We start from the raw sequence: 10,825 nt of genomic DNA, 5'->3' as shown, positions 1-10,825 counted from the left end.
GATGAATGGAATAAGAAGAATGAGGTCATGGTTAAGGCAGACACCATACATAAATCTTACAAGTTGTATAATAGTACGGAATGTTCTAGAGATTTGGCCTGGCGAGTGTAGAACTCTCTCCTCACACAGTAAAGATAGGTAATTACACACTCACAGATTCAGAGGTTATCATGTTGAAGGAGAGGTGAAAACTGAGGATTCAAATCAAAGAACAATAAGAAGCGTCATGATGAGATGGGAGAGGGAATTGGTAAATTGACAAATATAGTTTAATCTAAAACATGAACGGTAAATCACTTCGACTGAAGAAAGTCAAGTGGAAAACATAGAAAATGAAAGACCAAAGAGAAGAATTTTGGATATCTGGGATAACATTTAATGTGAGGAAACACGATTTCACCAAATGAGCTTTAGTTAACGCTTCTGGTACAGTGTAAATACACACACACACACACACACACACACACACACACACACATATATATATATATATATATATATATATATATATATATATATATATATATATATATATATATATATATATATATGTATATATATATACTTATGTGTGTGTGTGTGTGTACGGATAAACTTTAAGGCTGGCCGGGTGTACTGGTGATGCCTTTGACCTAAAATGTAAGTTCAAGCCCGTAGGCCGACCCTGCACTTAGCTTGAATCCTTTTGTGTTCACTATAATCTTTTTTACTACATCTCCTCTTCTTAATCCCTTTATCTTCACTATGCAAGGCTTATTATAATCTTCACTACAACCTCATCTTCATATGACCTTATCTTGACTAAGCTGGTTTCAAGGAAGGCTTTAGATTTTACCCGCTCACACAAACAACGTACTTACACGGGGCCCCACGAGTGTAAAACTCCCTCCTAATACAGTGCAAATACATGATTACACACACCTACACACCACCACCACCACTAACAATACACAGAGAAATAGCCTTTTTGATTGGCTTTGGATCGGCCCTTGAACAGAGTTTGGAGGATTTGGGGGATCAGATCAATAAGGTTACGTTCACTACAACCTCATATTCACTAACGTGAATCTTCACTACTAGCTTATTTTCAGTTAATTATATCTTCACTATACCCTCTTCTTCACTACACCGTTATTTCTACCATACCATCATCATTGTGCTCCCTGATGTTCTCTAAAAGCAGTTCTCATCTTCACTACACAATCATTTTGAATAAACTTTACTCTTTGATAACCCTTATCTCTACTACATTCGTATCTTCACTACATTCGTATCTTCACTACAACCTATCCAAGTACTAACCAGACCCAACGTTGCTTAACTTCCCTGATCGGACGATATACATATATATGTATATATATATATATATATATATATATATATATATATATATATATATATATATATATATATATATATATATGTATATATATATATATATATATATATATATATATATGTATATATATATATATATATATATATATATATATATATATATATATATATATATATATAACAAAAATGGAGGCGCCGGGGTTTGAACCCGGGACCTCTCGCATGCCAAGCGAGTGCTCTACCACTGAGCTACGCCCCCAAGAACATATTTTTGGACTTATTATTATATGAAGCACTAAGATGGCCACGGCAAAATAGTGTTTGACCGACCGTTGCCGACTAGCCGGCAAAATAACCACAGGGTAAATCTCCATGTTGCTGTCGAGTTTTCCTCTCAATCTTCCACGAAGAAATGAGTTTTACTTTTTTATTGTCGTTGCAATAGACTGGAACTAAGCAATAGACTGGAACTAAGCAATAGACTGGAACTAAGCTGACCTGGTAAGAGGTCAGAGCCCTCATTATCATCCCTGCTAACTACCGGAAGCAGATTAAGTCGTTCCACAACCGATGTCCGGCCCATGTTAACTCTGATGTGCCCAGCAGTTGGAGGAGGATCGCCAGAAGCTTCTGGAAGATTTCAAGGACGTCTTGGTGGACCTGACCCTTTCAGATAAGGTCGAAAACCCCAATTTATTGTGAAGATCTTCACTATAACGTCGAACGAACGTACTGAATGTTGCACACATGTGATGCGGACAAAATGAAAAAAAAAAAGACAAAAATTATGTCTGGTGTGGGTCTCGAACCCACGACCTTGAGTGTGTAAGACTCACGCTCTACCACTGAGCTAACCAGACAATAGAAAATTCGTCTGTTTCTTCAATATGAATTAATGAAAATCTTTGCGAGGCAGCGTTTAGAAAAGAGAGATGTCTTTGACGAAATTTACTTCCTTGGCTTCTTCTTCTGTTCCTCATTATCGAAATTAAACATACTGAAGGATATATATATATATATATATATATATATATATATATATATATATATATATATATATATATATATATATATATATATGTATATATATATATTGAAAAGGATCACAATTTTGCACGTGATCAAGTATATTCTTATGAGTTCACGGGGAAAATAAACACGATAAGTTCCCAAGTGCACTTTCGTGTAAAACTCACATCATCAGGGGAGACACAAGAAAGAAATATAACAGTCAGTTGATATACAACGAAGAGACGTAGCTAGGACGCCATATGGTAAACATGTGTTTGTCCAAGACAGACAACAAGCGTATCATAAACTTATTATGTGGACAAGAAGGTGAATTGTTTACAAATTTTATCAACATTAAAGTTATCCAATTTGTATAGACCATCACTAATATTAAGATTATAATTCTTTGTGTATTCAGTAATAGAAGATTCAATGATATTTCTCGTGGTACTGGAGTTAGAGTTAATAACTGAGATGGCATTATTAACTCTAATTCCAGTACCACGAGAAATATCATTGAATCTTCTATTATTAAATACACAAAGAATTATAAACCTTGAGGAAGCAACATGGCGGTCAAAAATAAGCTGCAGGAATGAAGTTTATGAATGGAATATCAGTGAGACGATCCAAATGACGAATGAATGAGAGCGTAGTCAACATACAATATAAAAGGACATATTATGAATGGCAGCCAGGCAAGTAACGGCCCAACTGAATGGAAGGATTTAAAAGTTCGCGTTATATGACGAATTTTGATAGATTATGCAAATTTCCATTCCAGTTATGAAACTTAATGGTTGTGTTCAGTTCTAGAGACAAAGTTTAAAGGTTTGTGTTTCAGAGATGAACCACAAAGGATATCGTTAAATTAACTGACATTAAAATTTGTCAATTAAGTAAATCATTTTGTACAATAGCTGTAATTTGACAGAGTTAAAAGTTCGCAGTTTCATTACAATTCTAATTTAAAAGTTTGAGTTTCAGTGATGGTTTGCACAAGCTTAACGTACATTTAAGTTTTGTGTTTATATGACGTATCTTAAAGGACTCTGGTAAAATAACGCAGCTGGAAGGTTTACGTTCAAATGACGGTGTTTAAATGTTTATTGATGAATGGTAGATTTAAATGGATAGATTTTAAGTTCGCGTTTTCATGAGCGACCTTAAACCTTGTGGTTGAATGTCACAGTTTAAAGGTTGGTATCTACAATGTTGACCAGATGGCGGTAGTGTGTAGACACAGCCATACCAGGTCGTATTTATCATCATTAAAGTCACCTTCCTTACTTACTTATGGCGGCGATGAAATTCACTGGTTCTTGATTGTGCACCAATTAACCTATCAGATAATGGTACAATGTTTGCCTGGTGTTGCATATATCACGTCTGTTGTTGAAACACAAGAATGCCAGGTGACTTTGGGAGTGGATGATAATGTAAAGATCAATATAAATGTGGGAAATCTTGAACCGCCATCACCAGACACAACACATGTTTGGATCTGGCGGGGGGAGGGACTTGCCTGTGACGTCACGATGCCCCGCCTCCAGCCTGGCGCCGCTCTGTGTGTGTGTGTGTGTGTGTGTGTGTGTGTGTGTGTGTTTACTACTTTAATCATTATCACGTGAGTCTTTTGAGGAAGGATTTGTACACTCGTGTTGCCCGGCCTCTTAACCTTGTAAGTGTAAGATATGTTTTCAATTTTGTGTGCGCTCACACACACACACACACACACACACACATAACCTATAATATTATCTAGTATTTTCTTCAGACGGATATCTTACACCTTGATTGTAAAAGCCAAAAACAAATTTATAAAAACATATACATATATTTCCACACGTGTAGATATATGTTATGTATTGAAATGTGGCGGAAAAATGCCTTATATATTAACAAATATATGTGTGGATCAGGTGTTTGCTTTGAAGAATGTATGTGAGAAATACTTAGAAAAGCAAATGGATTTGTATGTAGCATTTATGGATCTGGAGAAGGCATATGATAGAGTTGATAGAGATGCTCTGTGGAAGGTATTAAGAATATATGGTGTGGGAGGAAAGTTGTTAGAAGCAGTGAAAAGTTTTTATCGAGGATGTAAGGCATGTGTACGTGTAGGAAGAGAGGAAAGTGATTGGTTCTCAGTGAATGTAGGTTTGCGGCAGGGGTGTGTGATGTCTCCATGGTTGTTTAATTTGTTTATGGATGGGGTTGTTAGGGAGGTAAATGCAAGAGTTTTGGAAAGAGCGGCAAGTATGAAGTCTGTTGGGGATGAGAGAGCTTGGGAAGTGAGTCAGTTGTTGTTCGCTGATGATACAGCGCTGGTGGCTGATTCATGTGAGAAACTGCAGAAGCTGGTGACTGAGTTTGGTAAAGTGTGTGGAAGAAGAAAGTTAAGAGTAAATGTGAATAAGAGCAAGGTTATTAGGTACAGTAGGGTTGAGGGTCAAGTCAATTGGGAGGTGAGTTTGAATGGAGAAAAACTGGAGGAAGTGAAGTGTTTTAGATATCTGGGAGTGGATCTGGCAGCGGATGGAACCATGGAAGCGGAAGTGGATCATAGGGTGGGGGAGGGGGCGAAAATTCTGGGGGCCTTGAAGAATGTGTGGAAGTTGAGAACATTATCTCGGAAAGCAAAAATGGGTATGTTTGAAGGAATAGTGGTTCCAACAATGTTGTATGGTTGCGAGGCGTGGGCTATGGATAGAGTTGTGCGCAGGAGGATGGATGTGCTGGAAATGAGATGTTTGAGGACAATGTGTGGTGTGAGGTGGTTTGATCGAGTGAGTAACGTAAGGGTAAGAGAGATGTGTGGAAATAAAAAGAGCGTGGTTGAGAGAGCAGAAGAGGGTGTTTTGAAGTGGTTTGGGCACATGGAGAGGATGAGTGAGGAAAGATTGACCAAGAGGATATATGTGTCGGAGGTGGAGGGAACAAGGAGAAGAGGGAGACCAAATTGGAGGTGGAAAGATGGAGTGAAAAAGATTTTGTGTGATCGGGGCCTGAACATGCAGGAGGGTGAAAGGAGGGCAAGGAATAGAGTGAATTGGAGCGATGTGGTATACCGGGGTTGACGTGCTGTCAGTGGATTGAATCAAGGCATGTGAAGCGTCTGGGGTAAGCCATGGAAAGCTGTGTAGGTATGTATATTTGCGTGTGTGGACGTATGTATATACATGTGTATGGGGGGGTTGGGCCATTTCTTTCGTCTGTTTCCTTGCGCTACCTCGCAAACGCGGGAGACAGCGACAAAGTATAATAAATTAACAAACGTGATTGAGGACTTAAAGAATCTGGTACAAACATAATGGTTATTGTGATAAATGATTTATTTATGGTAAATATGTATTGTGTTACATTATAATGGTTGTTCAGGACCAAGGTCCTTAAACCTGAATCAGTGAAATGCTATCAGAAATAGAAAACCTGTTAAACATAAACATTTATATTGATTAACCACAGAATATATTTTCCTCTGGTTATGTAAAAGAAAATACAGTACAGGGAGCTAGTTTGAGGAAGAGTATTTCATATTTTAACAAAATATTTACCTGTAATAGCGTCCCTTATCTTTCGTCATCATTTCTTATGTTTCCTATCAAGAAATGTCTTTTATGTAACATAAAAATTCTGTCTAGGTATTTGATTAATGTTGTCCAAGGATGAGCTACATGCCACACGTGGTCAGGTCACAGTGGTGGTGGTCAGGTCAGTGGGCGGTGTGTGTGTGTGTGTGTGTGTTGCCCCTGGGTTCATGTTGGCCACAGCCACCCACCGGCCAGCCGGGCGGTAGTTTATAACTAAGACTGGTAGTTTCACATGCCACTTGGAGTGTCCCTCACTACAGAACTTGAGCAGCTCTTATCCTGAGGTGGAGCAGTTGATCCTCTCCACCAGGCTGGTACACTTGGTCTGCACCAGGTGGCTCCCTCTTGGTCATCCTGAGTGGTTGGTTGTTGTGTTGGATTTAATGACCAGTGACTTGTGAAGGTCATTAGGCCAACCATCATTTTATCATCTGATAAAACATGAAGCAACGCCAAATATTACATGATCCACCTAAACTATTGAGAATGATGAAGTCTGATATTGTTACGTTACGTCATCCAATCTTACCACTCACATGTTACGGTAATCACGACTACATACATAGTGTTACGACTGATATTACTGTATGTACTGTAGTAACGTACTGTGTTTTTGTGGATAACATGTGGACGTCAGAGGAGGCAAGAGCATCATCAGAGACAAATTCTCTATTCTATGTTGTATCCTCAATTTTGTCTCCAGTGATGGACACACTTTATCCCCCAAGATATTATCTTGCTGTTTCTTTCCATCATTCTTTAGTATTAAAGATTTTGTTCTCTCAAGCAAGATAGAATTTATCAATAATTTTTAATGTCATCTTGGGTCCAGGTAATGTTAGGTAGCGGTCATACAAGTTGTCCATGACCTTCATCATGTGGGTTGGGAAGGAGTCAGGAGGTGTGGCGCTGTACTTGGTGTACCACTTGCCAAGTTGGTCAGTGTGTATACCATGGAAGTTGCAGGGGAATCATCAGTCTGTATGTTAACAATTAGGTTGAGCAAATAACACTTGGCCTCAGTGAAGGTAGAATGTTTTCCCACCAGACTGCATCCATTAATACGACTTAGATCAGAAGATCTAGCCTTAGATAATTTGTTAGATCGAGATTATCAAAGCCTTTCATCATTTTTAATCTTTGTACTTCGTGACCATCTCTGTTTTAAGTTGTTACGTTGACGTATGATGAATCTAATATGGAGAACAAATTTAGGAGGAAACCTGGCAAAACTACATATGAGTGATTTTACCGTTTGCAAGTAAACTACGATTTTGTAAAAACGAATAGCATCTATGTTGTGTATAGAAAACGTAACTCCTTAGCTGCATTCTCTATGAATGTCATCAAAAGTAAAACATGGACAAGGGAAGGAATGAGGCTTGACGATACGAAACATCACTCAATCGTGTCCTGGCTGCCCAGACCCTACCTCGCCACACCACTGGCCATAACTTCATCAACACATTGCTTACTCCGTCAAAGTCATCCACACATTTTGCCTGGCTTGAACAACCGCTTGGCATTCATGAACCGCTGAATGTTTACACTTTCTGATTATCTGTAGTAGCTGATGCAGTTGCAAGATAGACTATTAAACCATTTTCTTACAATACTCGCTGGTAAGGAGACAATTTTCACAAAACACAGAGGCAACACTGCCTAAGAAACGGGCTTAAGAACAATTGTACGAACATAGGGTCACATTGGTACATCCACAAGGCACCAGTGGTCTGGGTGGCCTGAAATAGATTTGGAACCAAGAAGGATGATGGGTGTAGGGAGTAAACCTACCACAGATCATCATTAATTATGAAGAGTTGACAATGGTTACCTCCAGCCATAATCTATAAATCAATAGGCACATGTTGATGCAGACAAAGCAAAAATTAAACAAGCAGGAAACACAATCCAATGTACCATTTTACGACAGTTATGTCAAGTTGTCGCATCTGTTGACTACCTGACGTGGTCTTACGTCTCACCTTTAGTAACGTCTGCGAATTTCGTTGTAGTAAAACTCAGGCGACCCGAGAGTCAATATTAGTGATACACAAGAGGAAGAAATATAACTCCGAAGGTATAAAACAGTTGTGGACACACCAAACGCTTGACAAATATTCCTTAGTAGGTGACAGAAAACACAAAGAGATCGTCCTTGTAAACTTATGATGAGGTTTGCTTGAAGAGCCTCCCTTCGTCATCGTCGTCCACAGGCGCCCTTTGTTGGGGTGGGTGTGGCGTGGACACAGTACTGGGACCTTCATGATAAATTATCTACAACGTTCCAGATGTCCACATATCAGGGATATGACTGTCTACAACGGTGGCTGGGGTTAAAGTCACTGGATCATATATAAAACATACAAAGGTTAACATTGATTCTCTTAAGATTTCAAGGCAATGAAAGGTTTGTGGTGCAGTCTTTATGACTGAAGGTCATATTTAGATAAAGATTTATCAAATGGATATTACATCAAAGTCACAGTAGCCGCTCCGGCCACTGTATTACTAACACAAGGGTTAACTGTAGTCATACAATACAAATACTAAAACTTTGTAATATTTTCTTGTTTTAGTTTTATAACCGAGAGAAACATGAAGTGTAACCTGACGGTGTATCGCCATACCTTCCTCCATCCAGTCATTATGAGGCTTCAGCGTAAGGTGGTGGTTGACGAGCGGAAGCAGACTCGTCCACATTATCATCTGCTGCTGCTGGACGTCCCCAGTGTCCAGGTGCAGCCAGGGTCGTCATCATGTTGGACGTCCCCAGTGTCCAGGTGCAGCCAGGGTCGTCATCATGTTGGACGTCCCCAGTGTCCAGGTGCAGCCAGGGTCGTCATCATGTTGGACGTCCCCAGTGTCCAGGTGCAGCCAGGGTCGTCATCATGTTGGACGTCCCCAGTGTCCAGGTACAGCCAGGGTCGTCATCATGTTGGACGTCCCCAGTGTCCAGGTGCAGCCAGGGTCGTCATCATGTTGGACGTCCCCAGTGTCCAGGTGCAGCCAGGGTCGTCGTCATGCTGGACGTCCCCAGTGTCCAGGTGCAGCCAGGGTCGTCATCATGTTGGACGTCCCCAGTGTCCAGGTGCAGCCAGGGTCGTCATCATGTTGGACGTCCCCAGTGTCCAGGTACAGCCAGGGTCGTCATCATGCTGGACGTCCCCAGTGTCCAGGTGCAGCCAGGGTCGTCATCATGTTGGACGTCCCCAGTGTCCAGGTGCAGCCAGGGTCGTCATCATGCTGGACGTCCCCAGTGTCCAGGTGCAGCCAGGGTCGTCATCATGTTGGACGTCCCCAGTGTCCAGGTGTAGCCAGGGTCGTCATCATGTTGGACGTCCCCAGTGTCCAGGTGCAGCCAGGGTCGTCATCATGTTGGACGTCCCCAGTGTCCAGGTGCAGCCAGGGTCGTCATCATGTTGGACGTCCCCAGTGTCCAGGTGCAGCCAGGGTCGTCATCATGCTGCCCGTCTCTGCATCGCCTGATCCGTGGTGCACCGGTGGGTCGGTGGCTGTCGTGACATGGTAATGTTACCGTCATGTTCCGCGTCTCATCTCACGTCTGTCCAGGTGGGCTAAGCTGGTCTGGTTTGAATGAACCATATACAAGTAAGGCGTATCACTGTTGTGAGTCTCAGTAAATATGGAGGCAATATGGTTGTGCAGTCTCTCTCTCTCTCTCTCTCTCTCTCTCTCTCTCTCTCTCTCTCAGAGAGAGAGAGAGAGAGAGAGAGAGAGAGAGAGAGAGAGAGAGAGAGAGAGAGAGAGAGAGAGAGAGTGTTAAAGGGTATTTGCAACGCATTTTGATGATTTAACAATCATATGTAATACAAAATATATTCTTCTTCCGAAAATTTCCTGGAAATTGGTTGAGGTAGAGCGGAGGTATCGTGGCAAAGTTGTGTGTCACACAAGAACGAGTTTTCTAATCGCCTGGTTTTACTGGCGGCCTCGTTGTGACGTCACTACATCAACACCGACATTTTGATCTAAAAGTTAATTGCAAGATGACTTTGCTCCGCTGTGTGTGTGTTTTCAATACTTTTCGTGTTTGTAATGTTCTTTCGTTTGTATTCTATAGTTAATAGTTTTGTAGTGAGTTTAGTTTCGTTGCTGTAGTTGTAGTATAGTGATTTATAGTTTGTATTTGAACTAAATCAGATGAGCAGTGTTGAGGATGACCCTGGGCCATTTTCATGTGGTAATGAAGAAGGGAGCGACCACAGGCAGGCAGTAGTGGTGTTTACCAAGCCATTCCCAACACCATCGTACTGGCTGCCTCTATGTAATGTACCACATTCCTCTGTTGAAAAAGAAATAGAGAATTTCACTGAATTGCAGACTGGGTTGTTAATTTGCATCTTTCTAAATTGTTTTATTTTGTCTTCGTTAAGAATTTCTTCTTGTGTTTGATGTGCATTGTTTTGAGAATTCTTTGTTATATAACAAAACATGTCCTGTATCTACTGTTTCCTGTCTTTATTTGGAAAAGTATTATTGTTATTGATTTTATTACTATGTTGTGCTTCTGTAACATTTATGGACATTTTTTTGCTATGTGATAATGTTTTTCTTCTTGTTATTCTATACCAATGTGTACAATTCTATTACGTAGCAATGTTTTTCTTCTTGTTATTTTATACAAATGTGCACAATTTTGTTTTGTTAAAGATTTTTGGACGCATTGATTTGTTTTATTGTTGTCTTTGTTGTTGTTGTTGTTGTTGTATTACTTTAGTTAATTAAATGATTCCTGGTATGTGCCACTATCTAGCTGGGGGCGAATGTTGAGTTGCTTTCGGCCCTAGATGATGGGCCTCATCTTAGATGTTGCCTTAAATGTTGCCTTCTGCAACAATAATACTATACAGAATATCTTA

General features: G+C 40.3%; 1 non-coding gene across 1 annotated transcript; it reads right to left on the bottom strand.

Moving 5' to 3' along the window:
• Nucleotides 1–2,126: 2,126 nt before the first annotated feature.
• TRNAV-UAC (transfer RNA valine (anticodon UAC)) lies at nt 2,127–2,198 on the bottom strand. The gene has a single exon. It is a non-coding gene; the product is annotated as a tRNA-Val (tRNA).
• Between the last annotated feature and the right edge of the window lie 8,627 nt (nt 2,199–10,825).

This window comes from Panulirus ornatus, chromosome 43, assembly GCF_036320965.1.
Source record: "Panulirus ornatus isolate Po-2019 chromosome 43, ASM3632096v1, whole genome shotgun sequence".
In the NCBI taxonomy this organism is placed as follows: Eukaryota; Metazoa; Arthropoda; class Malacostraca; order Decapoda; family Palinuridae; genus Panulirus; species Panulirus ornatus.
Note: the sequence above shows the minus strand (reverse complement) of the source record. Positions and strands in the feature narration are given on the sequence as shown.